Below are 20,136 nucleotides of genomic sequence, written 5' to 3'. Positions count from 1 at the left end.
CATGACTGTGTGGCAACCACATTCAAAATGTAGAAAATGACAATAGCTGAAATCCAGCAAATTAAGATGAATGAAATTTAAATTCAGATTCATGTGAAGTGTTACAAATACTGGGAAGAGAGCTTTTGAAGCTCCTATGAAAAATTGAGAATTTTATTCTGTGAAAAACTATACATTTCCAGCCCCTACCTTCGCAGCATTCAAGGTCAAATTCAAACCTCAGTGTGGCATGTCCACAAATCAAGTTGTCTTGTTAGATACAAGCCTCCAGGTGTATTAGGCGCTAGTGAGTATGACCAATGTGGTCCAGCTCACACGGTTCTGTCCACATCTGGCACCTGCACCACAGATTTGTTACATACTCTGCTTCTTTGTGTGGTTTTGAAATAAAATAAATCTCCACATATTGAAACGTTGTAGCAGACTTAATTATCTACTACAATCGCTTACCAAGCCAGTGAGGAAAGCACTGCAATCATAGAAGAAACAACCAGAGACAGCAATTTTCTGAAGTATTAGATGTGCAGCTTTAGGTAGAGTTCACCACAGAATTAGCTTTGCAAGTCTTTTCTTCTTATACCTACACTAAAGTTGAGCAGTGCACAGGGGCATAACGTGAGCTAAGCCCTGATCAGCTTGACCTTGAAATCAACATACAAGTACCCTCAACATACATACATATGTTGCTTGACCTGAGAGCTAATTCAGAGGGCTTAGTAACACTGGATGAACATTTTGACAAAGTATATTTGTTTCCACCAATAAGATAATGATCTTTCACAAATGTTTGTGTGTCATACTACAAACTTGACAGAGGAGAGACATGTCAAGGATGTGAGGGAAACAGGCTGCAAAAAAACTGGTATAGGAGATTCTAGTAGAAGCTGCGAGAACTGATATATATTAACAATAACTGAAGCTAAAATGAGCATGGAAAACTATTTAATAGAAACCACCGTAAAGCTTGAAGCTCAACACTGAAACACAAAAATTAGCAGTGTGACAATAGTCTAAATGCACAGTACATCACAAGAAATATAATATTTTATTTGTAGCTTAAAATAGTGGCACACACTTTCTTGTTTTGATCAAAATTAAAATTGAGCAAAGAGCAATGAGATGTAAAACACCACTACAACAAACTAAATTCACTAATCAAATTGACAAAGCCTTGTATTTCTGATTTAATAAGCTGTGTATCCTGTGCTCCAATCACCAGTCTGAATCCCAACACATGCCTGCAGCCCCATGCTGAGAGAATCCCCTCAGTAAAATCTGTTGGTTTCCAGCACAATACAAGCAAGGTGCTCTTACAACCTGCTGATGCCAGCGAGGGACTTTGAGCAATGAGAGCGTCGCTTAACATTGTCAGACAAACCACAGGGGAAACACATCCTCTTCTCCTCTTATTGCTACATACTGCGTGACATATTGAATAGATGTGGAGGGTAGCTGTGGAGTTTACTGAAATGTTGATTGCAGATACACCTGAGGATGCACCAAAGGACTGCTGTTGACAAAATACCTCTGCAAAGGACAATTTAAATTGAAATTACTCGAAGACAAATTTGGCTGCATTAAACTAATCTTATATCAATCTAAAAAAAACAAAAAAAAAACAGAATTTTGCTGCAGATACAGCCTCACCAGGCAGGACTTTCATAAATCACAAACTCTCCACACTAACTTGAGCCAAATGTGAAAAATGAGCTGCGCTTTCTTGGTTTTCATGCTAGGATTTATATTTCCCCAGTAAACCTTATTACATACCATTTGTAAAGCATTGTTGATATTGCAAAATTTCTTATCCCAATGTGACACAATCCTTTATTGTCTCAGACAGGTCCATTCACGGCTTAACGCAAAAACAATAAAACAAGGGCTCTTTTTTCCCTCTACCCATCCTATGGCGGCTCACTTGAATATTCAAACAGTGTTCATTGTCTTTTTGTTTTGTGTTCATTGTTTGTTGTGCTGTCATTCCTCAGCTTGGCTCCTGAACTTCAAAGAAAGGCTTATGTCAATTTATGATGAAATGGAGTGAGCAGGCGAGAGAAAAGAGGGAGAGAGAGAGAGAGAGAGAAAACCTTCATGCAAAATGGCCCTGCCTCGAAATGTATGCTTATTAATGGGTGTTCAATAAATCAATGGAATATAATTAAATTCAAACAATGTGATTTCTTCTCTCACTTGCTGAAGCCTGACTCCAAACATCGCTCTCCGCAGAGCCTAAGGTGACCCCAATTCCCATGGTCCAAAGGAGTACTCCGCCGCCTTTCTCTGGAGGGTGTCATAGATCCAATAGTCAGTCATGCATAACATTAGTGTGTTGTGAAGCCCAAAAGGCAATCAAATAGTGCACCGTCGAAATGTTGACACTGATCTCATTTGATATATTTGAAGTGTGACAAAGCCATTTTTGCTCTGCTGGATATTACGGACTATAAAAGAGAGGATGACACAAGCGCTCACAGCTAAGCTTGCTGGGAAAAGGAAGCAGGCATTTTTCTCCCAATATTTTCTCCACATTGCAGTTTCTGTCACCGAGACTCAGCGAGCCTTTCCCTTTGCTCCATAATGTGTGCTATCCAGCTGTTGTCATCCTGCTCCCTCTCAAAGCCGGCCCTGGCCTTGCCAACAGAGGGAATCCAATTGGACAGAGTGGGAGGTGAGTCTGCGGTTGGTAATCACCTGCTGGCTAAAGGCACAGATGGCACAAACACCAGCAAGATGTTGTCGAGCTGAAGCAATCCAAGAAGTCTTTCTGACAGGCGACAGACAAACACAGAAACCTGAGAAACCCACCGTCAGCTGAGGAAACGCAGTGTGCAGATTTGATGCAGAAACCTGGCAACCTAGCAGCCAGTGAGATACCTGAAGTGCAAAGAGTTGGCAAGGTCTTGGTGTCACTGCTCAGTGTTTGGGCAAAGTGAAAAAATGGGCAGGTTGTACTGATTTAAAATGGTAGTCGCTTTCCATGACAAATGCAACCCGATAAGGGTTCCCGTTATCAGCGAGTCTGACCAGCCACGGAGAAAGAATTGAGAAGCCAGGTCATCACGGAGATAACGGCATATGTGGAGACTGATTATCTTTTCCCTTATTAAGTATTTTGGATACATTTCGTCGCTCCTGTGATTTATTTGTTAGTCCAAAGTTTTGCTCTCACGTTTCAGGTCTCAGAACTACACTTCCAGGAGAACAGGGCTGATCTTCACCTGCTCAGATTTACACCTGAGCTGCCGTGACTTTAAATCTTCTGACACACTGGAGTCAGTCAATTTAAGTTTCCACCGGGATTAACAGAAGATATATGCTGATACATTTAACTTCAACAGTCTGAGTGAACGTGCAACTGTCACTGAAATCAGGTGCAGAGCCTGCTAGCTTCTCTCTCTCAGCTAGATGAAGGAAGTTGGACCAAGTCATTTAGTTTATTGATGTTGCTAGCAGGGATTTTTTTTTTTAAAAATGGTACTCAAGGCTCCCAACACATCAAACATACCAGAGTAAAAACGCCCCGGAGACATCCTTCTTTCTGAAGACTCCCCAGCAGATGAGCTCCTTCTGCTCAGTGTGTTACTGCTTGGTGCCTTGGTTTGTCCTTCACAAGAGACAGGTAACACTGCCAAGACCCAGTAATTAGTGCAGATGGAGACTGTAATACTCTCCTCCCCTCCCTGCAGAAATGCCAAGGGAGGCAATCTATAAATTCCTGCATATTAATGCAATTTAAAACCACTCCAGACACCTTGCTGGAGGCAGGTGATAAAAAGGTGAAAGGCAGAGTATCTGGCACACAGCTGCTGATATGTCGGTGACATCAGTCCCGTCTCAGCAACTTCCTGGCCCGACACCCCTCAACACACACACCAAAATAACTTGATAATCTATCTCCTCTCTCAGAAAATGCTCTTCAAATCCTGACCTTAGGCCTTACAACTGGGTCTCTATCAATAATTAAATGGTAATCTAAAAACCCATTTTAGTTGGGTCATCTTTCTGCGCCATTGTCCCTGCTTCCCTTCTTCCTCTATCTATTTTCTCCTCTTTCTGTAAGATCTAGTTAGAGATTCCATTAGCATGAGAGAGCAGGCTGGTAATTGTCTTCACCCTACTGAGTGATCCCTGGATAGAGGATTAGGCAGAGAGAAAGCCCTATTTCAACTCGGAGCACAGATGCTGCCCAAAGCCACCCACTCCAGATTAGATTAGACTGCAGAGGGATGAAACCGACTGGTAACTTCAAGCAACATTAGACAGAAAGTGTGGACAAGAGAAGAAACTTTTGATGACCTTTCACCAGCAGCTGTGACCCCGCTCATTTTCTTTTTATCTACTCCTTTTTAAAATTTTCTTTTTGATCTACTAATATGCTTTTCTGTTGAAAATAGGGATTTGGGGGAGGCAGTTTATAATTTCTCTCTCTCTATGATATACACAGAGTATTTAGAGCTGAATCTCCCTAAATCATCCCCCTGGGCCACCCTGTCCGTCACTAATCTGCCTGCCGCCGCCCACTCATGAGGAGGTGTCACATTTCTGGCACTTCTCCATGGGATAAGCACTTCAAACACCAGAGCTTCTCCTCTTGACCTTTCCACGGAGATGATCGATTAAGCCCTGTTGGATTTATTCCATAAACAGGCAACCATTACATCAAAAAGGAGAGGAATTTACCTCAGAGGCAGAACTTAAAATCCATATAAGCTTCATGAGGGTTCCAGTTTTTATTGGCTTTTTCAATCCACTTCTCGCAGCCCATTAATAAGCACGGCGCCTTTTCATGGGCTGTTTTGGTATCTGAATCACTGCCGTTCTCTACCTGTAATTATTGAAGCAAATCACAATAACAGAGTGAAATTCAACTGCTATCTGTACTCTATAAAAACCTCTGATGCAGAAAAACTGTTTAGCTCGCGTCCCTGCTAGAGTGGGATAAAGTGGAGTACAAAATGCCTGAAGTTTTAAAAGTGAAACACTGCAGATAAGATTGCTTTGTGAAACACATAATTGTGGAAAGTCTTCACTCTGCGTTTCACCTGTCCAGGAAGCTCTGTGGGGTAAACCAAGGAACACCAAGGCCAGTAAAAGGTCTGCTTGCTGCATGAGCCATTAAGTTACAACACTGCAGGCTTCCTGTTTTCATGCTTGAACACTTTCCACATGCTTTCAGCAAGGACAAGACTCAACAACTCGAGTGAAACACCAGGGAGGGGAAACCATAGAAGACAAAGAGTAGTTCAACAACAAAATGCTTTAAAGCACAACAAATCACGCGTCACTGCGAATCCCATTTGTGAAAGTTAAAACAGGAAATCTAAAAGCAGTTTCATTTCACCAGAAAAAGGGAGAGCTTCCTCTGAGGAGCCCCGACCATACCCCTCCTGTTTGTGATCACAGTGGCCGGCAAGCTCTGCTTCAGCTCTGAGGGACTCCTGCTCTATGGTAATCATATCCTATTTGAATAATGAGGCAATACCACCACTCTTGCCGTCCATTCCCCCTGCATCCTTGACTGGAGTCTTTGATAGACACTAATTCTAGCTCCATCTATAAAGCTCCTCTCATGCATTTTTAATAGAATCTATTACTTTAGGATTAAATTATAAAAGACTGTCCTCCTTAAATTTTTAATAGTTTGCGTAATTGGTATCAGGGCCTGAATGCGAACCATAAAAACCCAGTTTGTACAGGACTGCGCTTCAGAACGAGCCACACAGAACTGCTGCACAAAAAGGGACACACATGGCATGACACTATCGCAGACGAGTCAAATCTGCCCACGCACATGTGAGCATGGCCATTACTGCTTAGGGTTCATTGTGGTGGAGAATAAAGATGTGTGAGCCGCATTGAATACAGGGGACAATGGTTCAGGGACCATGAGAGCTGCCTTTGGCTGCTTTGCTCCTGCAGGAGCCTGTGGCAGGAGGAGTCACCTGATGGAAACAGGAGTCATAGACCAGGTGTCCATAGACACCTACTGCCACTGATGTCAACTATGACCACAACACTAGCTGGAGCTAACAGCAGAAACTACTTAGCGGGTTTACAGCCTCCCTTTGTGCCCACAGTCACCGATAACTGTGTTCAGTCAGCTTAAATGGAAATGTATGTCCCTCCTCTGTTCCTGGTTCCTGGCAGATCAGCCATGAGTTAAATGTCATCTGCTCTCGCTCACTCTCTGCATCTCCAGCTCAGCTCTTTGCAATAGACAGAGCAAACAGGAGAGCAAATGTGTCTGAGGCATTTCTTCTAAACTAGAGCCCCCTTAGAAATCTATGCACGTCACCATCCCCCAAATTAGCACCGTAGGGACACCCCCCTTACCGCCCCCGCCTGCTGGCGGCAGCTCTTTGGCATATCTGTACCGGGGAAAATATTTCACACTGTATGAATTATTAAGTGCGGGGCCAGTGCTAAGCAGTGTGGAGATAGACCAGTTATTCACAGCTCTATTGGGACGGATGCGTCGGAAACCCGGGCCGCTCGCCTATCAGATCGTTTGTCACGAGCGATAGACAATTTACAATGAGAGAATTTTTCAATTTATTCATTCTGCTGTCACTGCAGTTTTCTACCTCCACTCATTCCACTCAGTAAGCCCCCTCCTGTAACTCTGTCTCGTCTGGCGAGGGGGCTCCAACCGCCTGCTACTCTGCCTGATACTGTTGCTTACTTTGTCTTTACTCGGCCTGGAGAGAAAGGTGGAGGTGAAACATCTGCAAGAGACATGACAAGAGTGGATCCTGCTACTTTAATCATCTCAACTGAGGTAATGGTGTGTTGGGGACATCATGTGACAGCTGAGGGGTTCGGGCCCCATTGGTGGAGCTGTGGCTGACTGTGGCTCTGTGTTAAAGGAAAGGAGAAGGAAACAATGCAGATTAGGGTGCTTGTAGGATCCACTTTAGATAGAAACGAAAGACAGAGAATTGAATTAAACTGCAGGAGTTATTTAGACTGTCAAAGGCAAGTTAAGGCATGAAGGAGAGAAACAAGTTTATAAAAGTCTAGATAGTAAATAAATATGTTATAATAAGTATTTGAATCTGTAATGTAATAAAATAATCTTTCGAAAGGCAAAAACCATCCTAAAAACAGATTTTTCATTTAGTTGATGCAAATGTTTCTCAGGAGAAAGAATAGGATCCCAGAGGTAAGTGTCCTGCTTATTTTCACTATAGAGGAAATGCCAAATAAAAACGCAGACAGACACAGGACCTCAGCACTAATGTCTGGCAGACTTTAGCCCATTAATTACTGAAGGTGAACCAGCAGTCAAAACAGCCAAGGATTTGTTTTTGGTTCACAACACTCAATTAAAGTGGACAAACCACAGACCAGACCAGCCTCAAAGCCTAAGCAGCGCTCTTCTAGTTTTTCATGTGCGGGGAGCACAAATTCAGGAGAGACAACACTGATAATGTTTCCAAAAAGTTTTTTTTTTTCTTTCTAAGCCGTATATACAAGATAAAAAAAAATGACATCAGCAGGCACGTAGGTCTAAATGCTCAGTGAGAGCAGTTTGACCTGTAAAGCAGCTGAGAGTGTTTCTCTGTCTGTGATGCCCTTTGAAAGCCTGACGCAGACGGTTCCACTGAATAGGCCTTGATGTGAAAGGCAGAGATGTTAGATAAATGTCCTCGCAGCCAAGGCCTCTGCCCTCTTCCCGATGATGCATTCTTATACTCAAATACTCACTCCCCCCCTTACACACACACACACACACACATACACACACACTCACACACAGCCACACACACACACAGAGAAACACAGACATGCAGTGCCAACAATCCCACTGAGGGCAGCATTTGTTTGGGGACAAGGTGACCCTGTTGCCTAGGGGCCTGTGAACAGGCACAATGAAGGCCTCTCATCCTGCACACACCCAGCCGGCTGTGTTGGGCTGATGACGGGTGGAGGGGTGGGGTGTGAGGGACATCACAACACCCTGCTACTGCAGTTTTAAAACCCTATTCAGGAAACCCCCTGAGATAGGTCCTTTCACACCCTGCACAGACGGAGCAAAATCCCCGCTTGTAACCCAGAGTCACGCAGTCAACAGATGGAGCAGCTATTGAGTGAAGGATCGCGCCGGCAGGGGCGGCTCCCCATCCATCCCTGCTGGAAACAATGGGGCAGCAGGTCAAGAGTGCCGTCTCCAGAAGGAGGGGTCATGGAGGAGGGGCATGCTTCGACACAGTCGAGCTATGCGAGCGCTTTGAAACTGGAGGAACTGAGAGAATCTTTTCTGGATGACGGGCGGAGGGGAGGAGGGGAGGAGGGGAGGAGGCTCGCGGCTGGCTGCGGGGATCAGACTCAGGTGGTCGGGGCTTGTGTGGGAATCTGGGACAGCAGGGTTTGTGTTTAACCTGCAAACAAGAACAAAAAGGCAGCCATGCATGCACACATTTGCATGTTCAGAGGAAACACAGACTCGCAGTTTAACGCACACTTCGAGGACCAACAGTTACAGACACTTGCTTGTCTTTGTGCACAAAAACAGAGAACTTTATTTTGGATTAAAAAAGCACTGCAGTGAGGCTATCTAAGCAGGCAGTAGGAAACTGCAAAACAGTCGCAGTGCCCTCAGGACACCACGTGAGATTACAAGGAAGAACCAGAATAAAGCCTATAGAAACAATGGTGTTGTATTGTTCTGAAGATATTATTAATGGAATCAATTTTCTCGTTTTTTTTAAAGTGGAGAAATCACTGTGAGACAGAGGGTGAACTGCTATGAATAGCTACATGCTCAAATGCTCACGCACGGGAGCGTGATCACACAGATTATCACAAAGCAGTCATAGCTCTCTGTAGGGGAAAGTATATCCATTTCCATTGAACAGCAGTCTTGCTATCATGTGGCTCTGACCTGGGAGTCAATTAGTCATCCAAGTTGCCCTGCCTCACTGGGTTTCTATGGCAAGAGACGAAACAAAGACACATGGAAGGTAGGCCTATACGATGATCCTATAACTTCAGAATCTCTTTATATGTCGTAAACATCCCAACTTCTGAGCCACCAAATGTTCCTCATCCTTGACAGGTTTGGTTTATGGGGCTATTTTGCACAGGAAGGATCTCATTACAAAGCAGAAGGTGTGAGGAGCATTGCAGCAAGCCTCCATTAACAACCACTTGACAAGAAGGTACAGAGACTCCAAAAAGACTTCCTACCAATTGGGAAATGTTCACAAATCACACCTAATTAAACATAAAAAAAGGCTTAGTTCATGAACTCAGAGTGCAGAAAACCTTTTCAAGACAGAGGCGAGATGCAAGGTTTTCTGGGTTGTTGGAAACATACCTTTGTGCAAGGAAATCGTTATTGTATTCTTGTTTGTGTTTGCTTCAAACAAATTGTCAGCTAAGTACTGAGGGACATAGGGTTTAGCTGTACTTCTTCTCAGTCAGATCACAATACATCAATGGTTTGCCATTTCAGAATATGCCGCTGTTATGCTGTTTGAAGGCCATAATTGAAAAACATAAAGCCTGTTCCAACCACACTGAAAGGGATCAATAAGTGGACAGAAAAAGGAAATGACCATAAACACAGAAGCTTTTATTCAGAGTGCCACGATGCAGATGAAAGCACAGAATGCACCTGGCGAGCAAAGCTGAGAGCCGCGGAAGACAAGAGAGCCCACAGAGTTCTCAGGTGGGGCAAGAGAGCACCGTCTATATTCAGACCTCAGCACCATCTATCTCCACAGCAGCTATTAGATTTCTAATATCCTTGGTTTTAAGGCAGCTTGGCTTTCCTGCCAAAATGACGCGGTTTCAGCCCCAGTTGCCCCCTTTTCATTTTCAGTGTGGTCTCACAAGGTCCTCTCGGTTTTCTGCAAACAATGCTGCCGAGCTGTGGCCCTTATTTAAAAGATTAATAGGATGCTGTCTTGGCAGAGAAGCAATCAGTGAGGTTTCTGTGACATCAGAAAAAGTGTGAAAACAAGGCAAAGAGGAGAGACCATTGTCACGGTTACCAACTGGCTGCCGCAGCTCAATTGAGATTGCTGTGGCTTTCAAGCCCAGCTGTCAATCACAGCAGCAAGCATCAATGGGGTAAATTTGAATGATAAAACGATAAGTCATGAGCAGGCGATTTCCCTGTCATCGGGACAGGGGCTGTTTGAGTGTAACTCACTATGGGTGGAGAGATTTCACTGCAGCCATATGGAATTTGGTTTTGCCTCGAGTTGCTGGCTTCACCCCTCAATCATGACAGAATGTGTAATCACCAAATGTCTTCCTCTCAATCCCTGTTACAATTGGCAGCACGGTGCTGTCACCAGAGATGGGGGAACGGAATGGAAAGCTGACTAAAAGACAAGCTTTAAGTGACACTTAATTTGAGATACCCAGGCATTCTCTCAGCTCCAGTAAACAGGATCCATCAAACTTCGCCCAGAGCCTGTATGAGTCTACAGCTGTCTGTGGGGAGAAGCACAGTATGCCTGAGAGGACTGATGAAGAAATCAAGAGCTTTAAAAGTTCCTAAAGACAACAAGAAGAGGCACAGTATTGATAATGACACATTCAAATAGCACATTTTCATCTCATCTATGTCTAAGGCAACACGCAAAGCCTTTTCTCCTTTAAGGACAAACTTGCCAAAAAAAACCAATCATGACTGAAGCTAATGACAGCCTGGGAGAGAGAGGGTAAAAAACCCACATGTGAGCTGGTGAAGAAGTAAGAGAAAAACAGTGAACAGCTGCTTTCTCCCGTCTTCCCTTTGCTCATCCCAGGAGAGAGTCCCATGTGATCTCCCTGATCCTAGTTTGTGGCTGACAGAGGGGACCGCTGCTCTGTTCATCTCCCCACTCACACGGCTCTGTGCCCCCCCCCGCTTCACCATCGCTCCGCTGCCAAGAGGAAAAGATGGTGGGGAGGGGGAGCGGGGGGCTACATCAAGGAGAGACTCTCCCAGTGGGTTCTCGTCAGTTCCAGGCCATTGCACCTTGCTCGCTGGGATTTTGTTTACCCACACACACACACACACACACACACACACACACACACAGACACACACACAGACACATCCATGCAGAGGCAGATGACTATTAATGGATACCATAATGTGCTTGGGGTTTTTTTGGGCTACACAGTCGCATGTTTTGTTTTTAAGAACTGTTGTAATGATTTGAATCGTTTCAGTGACAGATCACTGGAAGTTGGTGACAAAATATTAAGTTTGATGCCTCGCAGAGCTTATTTACGTGGCACAGGAGTAGATAACGTTCAATCAAAACCCAGTGATACGGTTGACGTGGTCAGTGGTATTTTGTAGCCAAAAGGCTTGACACACTTTCATGGTCTTTGGGGACGAGCAGAGAACGGCAGGCTGCCCTTGTGCGTTCAGTCTCTACAGATGTTGCCTTGGAGAGCGGCTGACTGGCTGGCTGCGGTGACAGCTGGACAGCTGTTCCTATAGACGCAGCCACAGAAGCATGCCTCTGAGATGGGGGTGGGGGATAGCGCTGTATGTTTAGTTTATCTGTATGAAGTTCCCAGGACGTGCAAAGCTGTCACTCTTAGCAATGGTGCATGAGCCTGGATAAGGAAAGATGGCACCGAACGGGATATGGAGAGAGAGCACAGATGGGTAAATATCAGAAACGGCTGACATTATTTGAAGAAGCACCATTAACAAAACAGATTGTTTGGTGAATTCTAATTTTCCTCTCCAAAAATGAACAGTCTAATGCGATACCAAATCAAACTGGCTGCACGGGTGTAAGTAAAAACATTTAACTTGATCCACGAGGTCTGTTTGAGCATCCACAACTTTTGTATCATCATAAACAAGAACAAATTTAATATGAACTCAACGAGGAATTTTAAATTATTTTTTTCTACTTCTTCATAAAAGAGGGGATGAAAAAAAAGAGGATAATTGGCTAAGCATTAAAACGAATCTGGACTTTGTGCCAACATCAGTAGCTGCTGGTGATGAAAAGCAGATTGGGGTCATGTTCAGAAATGACACCTTTGTCCTGCTACTTAAAATCACAGTTACCTCAAATGATGGAGACCTGCTGGAGAACTGTGCAGGTTGGGAGTAAGATTTGAAAAAGCAGTTGAAAAAGAAGTGAAAAGTTTGAACACTCTACAGTATTAAATGCTGTCACCTGCTGAATAAACACACTGCAAATCATTAGTTAAATAGCTTGGATTGACGCCAGTCACTTCCGCCAAAACTCTCTTTTCCTAAGCAGGCCAGGCTATTTATTATGCCACAAAAGGTCAGCAATTTGCTCAACTCAATAAAAATGTTAATAAAACTAAGAGCTCACAAGAAGAAGCACACATAGCCTCGCCTATCAAAAAACGGGAATATGCGAATGTGTGTGCAGACGCATCTATTTGAATGCAACGTTGCCACTGCAGCATTACATAGGTCAAAGGTTGTACAGCAGCAGCTATCTAGTAGGAAATATAGCTTTGGCCTCGTCGTAATCCCGGGCAAACTCCACCAACTGCTTAACACAAAGCGGATATACTGTGCACACACACACACACACACACACACACACACACACACACACACACACACACACACACACACACACACACACACACACACACACACACACACACACACACACACACAACACACACACACACACACACACACACACACACACAACACACACACACACACACACACACACAACACTACAATAACCAGGAGCTCCAATTCCAGCTCACACCCTCAACCCACTCTGCTAAATAAATGAAAAGTCCCATTAAAGCAGATTTCAAAGACCGGCAGTGCAAGGGTTTATAATTATATATGAAATCTTTTAGAGGAAAAAAGTGATTACTCTGGATGCAAGTCTGGAAGTGGGTGGTGGTGGGTTATTGCTAAGCAACCAGTCATTATCCTCCAGAGTGGAGCGAGGTGACCGGCCATCCGTCTAACTCCGCTGGCTTGCCTGGCTCCTGTGCAAACGCCCCCCACCCTACCCACCCCTCTCCCTCTTTTCCTCCGCCACTCTCTCTCCCTCCTCCTCGCTCTCTCTCTGCCGTCTCCCCGTCCGAATACAAACAGAGATAAAGAACGCTGCAATCGCTCTTGACACACAAATAGGTTAACACAATAAAGCCGGCTTTGCCTGGCTCACTCGAGGGAGGAAAGCAATTCCAGCAGCAGGCAGGAGGTAATAAAACAGGGCTAGAGAGTGTGTGTGTGTGTGTGTGTGTGTGTGTGGTGTGTCTGTATGTGTGTGTGTCCATACATGTCCTCATGTCAATGTTCCTATGTTTTTGTATGTGAGTGGAGGCAGGCACACAGAAGCTCTTTGGCCTCGGGGCCTAATATCCCACGGATTTCCAAGCCTTTCTTGACACAAATAATAACACAGGAGAAAATGACGGAAATTCCAGGCTGCTCCTCCATTTAGATTAAGGAAATGGTTGCTTTATGTTAATAATATAGCTGACCTGCATCAGCCCCATACAAACGCATAAACGTTTCCCTATGGGTTGTATGCCGGCTCCCGTGTAAATGGTCTCCGGCTTGGTTAAAATTCAACAAGTAAATTGAATGAGTTCTATCTGTGCAAGCCTCAGCTCACCCTCCCTGATGCGACTGCCAGGCCTGGCAATAAATGATAAAAATCTCCAGAGTTTTATTAAATCGTGTTGCATTCACGCTGAACTCAGGAAAATGGTAAGGTGGCTTCTGCAATTACAATCCAGACCAGACAACATTGTTTTCTCCAGTCAGTGGAAATTTCATTACCTTACAGCAACCGCCTTAGAATTGGGTAATAGCCTCTTTTTGTCACAGACACAAACCGTCTGTGGGAGGTGTGACACTCCATAAGTGTTATCCATTTGCAACAATATGCATTCAGCCAGTCACAGCCCGGATGCGGGTCAGCATAATGTGTACCATTATTCAGTGATAGGGAGGAACTGAATGGAGGAAATAGCGGTCAATAGCTAATTCCTGGATTGACTGTGGGGTAATCAAACGCATTGAACCTTAATACATCCATGCAGCTGACTGTTTCTCTCCTCCAGGCTATTATAGAATGATGACGTGGGTCACACATGGCCTTATCTCCTGCATGTCAATAACGAGAGAGAGGGCGAGCACGTTTTCTTCCTGTGGAATGACTGAACTGTGAAGAAACCCCAATTAAAGTTTGTGGGAAAGTTTCACACATTTTGGGTCATACAGGATAGCCATTTGTAAGTGTCAATCAATTCCCCTGCTTTTACCCGCTGTTCCTTCAACCAGGTAATCAAACAGAAGAGATGTAACGTGGTGGCCATAGTCAACAAGGAATAAATTACCAAAGCATGACGAGCAAACACCTTATCTGTCTGATGTATTCCCTGCTTCTGCAGAAAGCTACAAAGCCAGAGGGAGAGCAGTCAACCAAAACTCAAGGAGATGGAGATTAGGATGATGTGCAGTTCCTTGTTCCATTAAAGTTTGATCTTCCTCAATAGCCGAGGAGAATCAGATATCTCCCATTCAAGATTAAAGTACACCAGCATATAGGGAGAGATTAATCAGAGGCCTGCATGAGATAAAAACACTCTTGCTTCTGGCATGGAAAACAGTGGCAATAAAGAGTTCAGCTGATAATGTGAAACATGGCGAGCAACAATAGCAAATCAAACAGCACGCACAGGCCTCCAAAACAAATCAAAGCGCAGAGCAGACCGCGAGACAGTGGCTGAAGAAGTACAGCAGGGGCAAAGCTGATCTGATAGAAACCAAGGCCTTCATTTTATTACTGGTTAAGGTTGAAGGGGGCACACTGAGGATTTTCCCATGTTGCTCACTGTCGCCAGGCTCTCATTCCCTCTCCTCCTCCTACTCTCCTTGAGATCAATGGCGCTGGGGTGATTTCACAGCAGCCTGCACTGTCACCCAGAACAAATCAATGTGACCATGAGGAAGGCAAGAGCGGCATTGTTTTTAAGGAGAGCAAATTCGCTGTTGGAGAGCTTGTCAGATTTGCTTTATTCTCTTTCTTCCACCAACAACACTTTACAAGGAGCATGCCTCCCCTCACTTTTCTGGCTGGGTTATGGAGTAAACTGCACAGCACTCTGCCTCTCTACACTGGTGTACTCATTAACCACACATAAACTGCACAGTTCCTTTTCAATATAATTCACACGCACAAGAGCATTTTCAAAACAGACAAATCGGACTCACCGCACTAACCTTTCCAAATTAAAGGCTACATATTAACCTCGAGCCTGGTGAGACGTGACTTCCACTCAGTCTGACAGGGGGTGAGTGGGGGGGAGGAGGTCAGGGGATCGCTGTCCGTCACGCGCTAAGTGGCTACCGATAACCACGATGAAGAGCTGCCAACATCTACCATGAAAGCAGATTGGATCGCATGAGCATACCTGTGGTCAGACAAACCTTTTACAACAGCCTAAACAACAGGAAATCATCTGCAGGGTAACGAGCCGAGAACCACACGGCATCTCGCTTAACACATAGCACTCATCAGAAACACTGCAGGGGGGGGGGCATGTATGCAATCAAGTGCCTGGAGTCTATAGACAATCACTGACACGTTTGTTTAAAATGTGTGTATTTATTTGTGTGACATGAAGCTAATAAGAGTGAGGGTAAATCACCCAGCAGTAAAATATACAGTGTGCAGTTTGATGTGTTGTAGCATCTAACTACATCAAGGAAATACAAACACTAACACAACATTAACAAACAGAACCGTTCCTGCTAATCTCGCCTTTAAAAGCCCATCAACACTAAAATCTCTGCTGCAAACTGAACAATGTTTTCACCTCTATGCATTTGCAGACTGGCTGAAGGGTGTGTTTGTTTCTCCACAATAATTTCTGCGTAATGCTTTTGTTTCATGTCGCTTATTTTTTCCATGCTCTGTCTCCACATCCTGTTACTGATGTGCAAGACAAATCTCGCTGCAGGGACAACAGAGTTTATATTAAATCATGTAATATTGTACAAGTACAAGAAAGGGCACGTCTCTTTATGTTTGCCTGCACATGAAAAGTGTTCAAATATGGACTGTTGTCGAATTTTCCTGAAGTGAAACACTTTGATCAGGCTTCTAATGAGCTGCTGGTGACATGGCTTTGAGAGAAAACATTCATGTTCCTTTAGGTGTCTGGTGATATTAAGAAGTAAGATGCTAGGATGTTTCTAGGATATCAGATAATCAAGAGCGCCTGTCTTTTCCTTTCTTTGACAGGAGAAGAAAATGTTCTTCATGATTATTTACATCTACAAATGGATTTTGTGGACAGTAAATCAGATTTCAAAATGTTATTTCATTTATAGAGTCCACATAAGAATGGACATATATATATATATATATTCAGGGGTGGGTAAATACACACACACACACACACACACACACACACACACACACACACACACACACACACACACACACACACACACACACACACACACACACACACACACACACACACACACACACACACACACACACACACACACACTGTATCTACTACTTTAGTCATCTTAAGTGCCAAAATGAGTTTTGCTGCCTCTGGGTAGGTGTTGAGACAATCAAACCATGCAGGGATTAAAAAAGATTAATACACAGCGCAGGAAATTAAACTTCAGTGACTTTAACGATATTCATGAGTGAAGCTCACTTATTCACTTCAGGCAGGCGCTTTAATAAGCAAAGAATACAGTAAGGAACCCAAACGCTATCAATCAATCAAACTGATATGCAATTTCAGTTGCAAATTGATAGGAAAAAAAAGTCAGGCTTCTTTTGGTGTATTAGGCTTTTATTAATACGATGCTAAAATATATTCTGCACCTCTCAGCTGCTGCCAGCATAGATAAGTATAGTAGATTAGATTTAACTTTAGTAATTAAGGTTTTCATAATTTTATCAGCAAGTGCATTAGTAAATAATAAATTGCTTATGTGTGAACAAATATTTTCTAATATTTTTTAAGATTATTTCTGGCCTTTTACCATTGTTAGACAGTTGTGAGAAGAAAGCAAGAGAACACACAGAGGAGATGAAATGTGAGTTAAGACTTGCAGCAGGACACTTGAAGGTCCAATGTTACAGGAAAAAAAAGATCTAACATCAAGCCAGAAAATAAAGAGGCAAAACAAGAGCTACAAACTCCAAAAGGTAATTCAGTGACCTAGATATTAAAGCTTTTTTTTTTTTGCCATTCTGTTCTCCCCTGCCTTGTCCAACCTTCATGTTGAGTTAAGGCAAGCATTATGCTGGGAAGACTATTTGTTTAGGTGAGGAGCAGCCGCAGAGCTAATATGAGCACAATTTGCTCAGCAGGTCATAGGCGCAGAGTGGAGGAAGTAAATGAGGCAGTTCTGCCCCCTCGGGTGCAGCCCCTGCCTCATACATCACTGGATGTTTTATTCAATACAGCCAGGATGGCAGGTGCCCTGACTGTGGGGGCGCCTGCCCTGCTGTAGGGGCCCATATTACATTCAGCGAGCTGCCTGTCTGCGGGGCTGCTGGAGAGAGAATGACTGGAGCCAGTGAGGAAGATCAATTTTGAGGATGCTTGTAGTCTAATGATAAAACATACTGTGTGCAGCTTTTTCCCCTGCACAGTCAGCATAACGTGCAGGCTCATTTATGTGCCGTGTGAGCGATGAAGCTAAATATTGCAAAGCAACCTCAGCAACCCATGAGGCTCAAAGTTCACAGTGGAGTGGAAACAGACTAAACTTTATCAGCTGCTGGCATTCACATTCAAATAAAAACATGGGGCATCAGTTCCATTCAACATAATCAGACGTGTCTATTTGCAACCAGGCTCCGGCTGCAGAGGACACATTAGCTGAAGAATTCACAGGACAATGACAAATTGCCTCCAGACCTCAATGCAGCACAGAGCATCATCCGTGTGGCCAAGCTCAAAGTGAAAAGTTTTACAGCGTTCTGCACACATCTCTATGAATTACCCCGGATTAAAAAAAAGCCTGTCACAATATGCAGGCACACTATAAAACGAGATTGCATCATTAACACTCCAGGGTGAACAATCACTAATTGCAGCAGTCACTATAGTCACCCTCCCCACACGCAGTGACGTGTGCAGATGAGCAACTCATATCCCTGTCTGCGGTGCGATACCCTCGACAATTCACTTAATTGCTACCCATACTTGAAAAAGACCAATATTACACATCAAAGCACTTCCTAAAGCCATTCGGGAGCGGCTCTCTAACAAGTCCATTTTTACAACACTTGCTTTATTGTGGGTCACGCATGGAAACAAAGGGTTTAAACCTGAGACATCGTTATGTGGGCAGCATCCTGGGGGACAAGGGAGCATTTCTTTTTTTTTTTTTTTTTTTTGACAAACATTCATTATTTTCTGCTGTTCCTCTATTTACCATCCCAAAAGGATTCAGCTGGGCTCTGGCAGCAACTACATTAATGGTTACAAGGAATGAACCCAAAGCTTTCTGAATCTGCAAGACTTAAGAGAAAAAAAAAAAAGAAAAAAGAAATGACCATAAAATATATTCACCATAAATTGCTCCGTAGACTAGAACTCCATGCAGATCGTAGCATTCACTGAGCAATCTGCTTCATACTTGTGTGAATTAAAAAGGATTCATTCTGTTCTCCAAGAATCCAGCAGCTGCTTTTGTCGATGTCAAATGTTGATTAAGTTTATCCTCTTCTTCCGATGGTATGCAAAGCAAATATATCCCACACTCTAGCCTCTAGCGTGCAAAGTTAATAAGCTTTTGCCTTATTTATTTATTTTTTCTCTCCTTTGGCTCCTTTGCCAATTTTTTGTCGAGGACGAAAGAGCAGGTCGGCAATTTCAGGAGCGTCCTCGGAAGGATTGCGCACCGAGAGCGCGTCTGTTTCTCAACGTTTATCCTCCTTGGACAAAGTGAAAAGGTCCTTGGTTTGTCTCTTCTTTTACACAGATATATATCTCCAAATAACACTGACAATGCAAAAAAAAAAAAAAAGGCTGGATGGCTGAACAGCTACGCAGTATTTCAAAAAAAAAAAAAAATCCACCGCTGTTACGCACGGGTTTAAAGTGGAGACTTTAGGTGGAAATGCATCATGAATGTTAGTATCTGAGCAGTGATGGTGTGAAGGTACCAAGGCTGGGCCAGCTGCCTGGAATATCCTGTAGAAGTGATGTAAGAAATCCCAGCGACCAGGAATCTGCTCTCCGTCACTTTAGTCTCCGAGATGTCTCCTCTTCCGATCGAGACCCAGATTTCCCTGCAGAGGCTGTGCAGTGACCTCGATAGCAAAGCCGAGAGAGACTCTGTGTGGTGTAATAACCAAATAAGAGATGGAGATGTGTGATGGTGTGAACGGAGAGCTAGCAGCTTCCAGGCAGCTCTGCGGTCCTGCCCTTGTGCCGAGCTGCCGAGACTGACAATAACCCGGAACGCTGCAGACTGTCAGGCTGCACAGACCGCCCACCGACCAATCACAGCAGTGGGGGGGGGACAGAGACATTCCCACGGGTTGGCCAATCATCTGTAATTGAAGACTGTTACTATAGAGATGCTCGGCGTCCAAGCGTGTTAAAAAAACCACGTTGTTTAGTAAAAAAAAAAAAAAAAAAATGCAGAATGGAAGATTGAGATCTTTAAATCACTCTTTTATCCGCAGCAGCAGCCTAGTTACATTACATTACATTACAGTCATTTAGCAGATGCTTTTATCCAAAGAGACTTACAATAAGTGTCTTCAACATAGGTATTCAAGAGAACTACTAGTCACATTACATTACATTACATTACAGTCATTTAGCAGACGCTTTTATCCAGAGCATAGTCAGTAGTATATTACATATCATTCACCCATTCACACACTGATGACAGGCTACCATGCAAGGTGCCACCATCTTAAAACATTCAGCAACATCAGTCCACACCGATGGCAAGCCTTCAGGAGCAACTTGGGGTTAAGTGTCTTAAGCCGGGCTTTTATCCAAACCAGACCCTCTGATTGGAGAACTACCTTGCTCTCCACTACGCCACAGCCACCCCTCAGTCACCAGAAGTCACAAGTGCATCTCCTTTCTTAAACAAGCATCTTAAAGCATAAACCAGAGCAAAAGTATAGTGCAGAGGCAAATTACTAC

At 43.9% G+C, this 20,136-nt stretch overlaps 1 protein-coding gene across 1 annotated transcript in view; it reads right to left on the bottom strand.

Moving 5' to 3' along the window:
* fam222aa (family with sequence similarity 222 member Aa) overlaps positions 1-18,897 on the bottom strand; it is a 45,024-nt gene extending 26,127 nt beyond the window's left edge. The window contains exon 1 of the mRNA XM_054611121.1: positions 18,541-18,897. The gene's annotated coding sequence lies outside the window, so the exon portion shown is untranslated. The remainder of the gene's footprint in view (positions 1-18,540) is intronic.
* Positions 18,898-20,136: the final 1,239 nt, after the last annotated feature.

The sequence above is a fragment of the Anoplopoma fimbria genome, chromosome 13 (genome assembly GCF_027596085.1).
Source record: "Anoplopoma fimbria isolate UVic2021 breed Golden Eagle Sablefish chromosome 13, Afim_UVic_2022, whole genome shotgun sequence".
Lineage (NCBI taxonomy): Eukaryota > Metazoa > Chordata > Actinopteri > Perciformes > Anoplopomatidae > Anoplopoma > Anoplopoma fimbria.
Note: the sequence above shows the minus strand (reverse complement) of the source record. Positions and strands in the feature narration are given on the sequence as shown.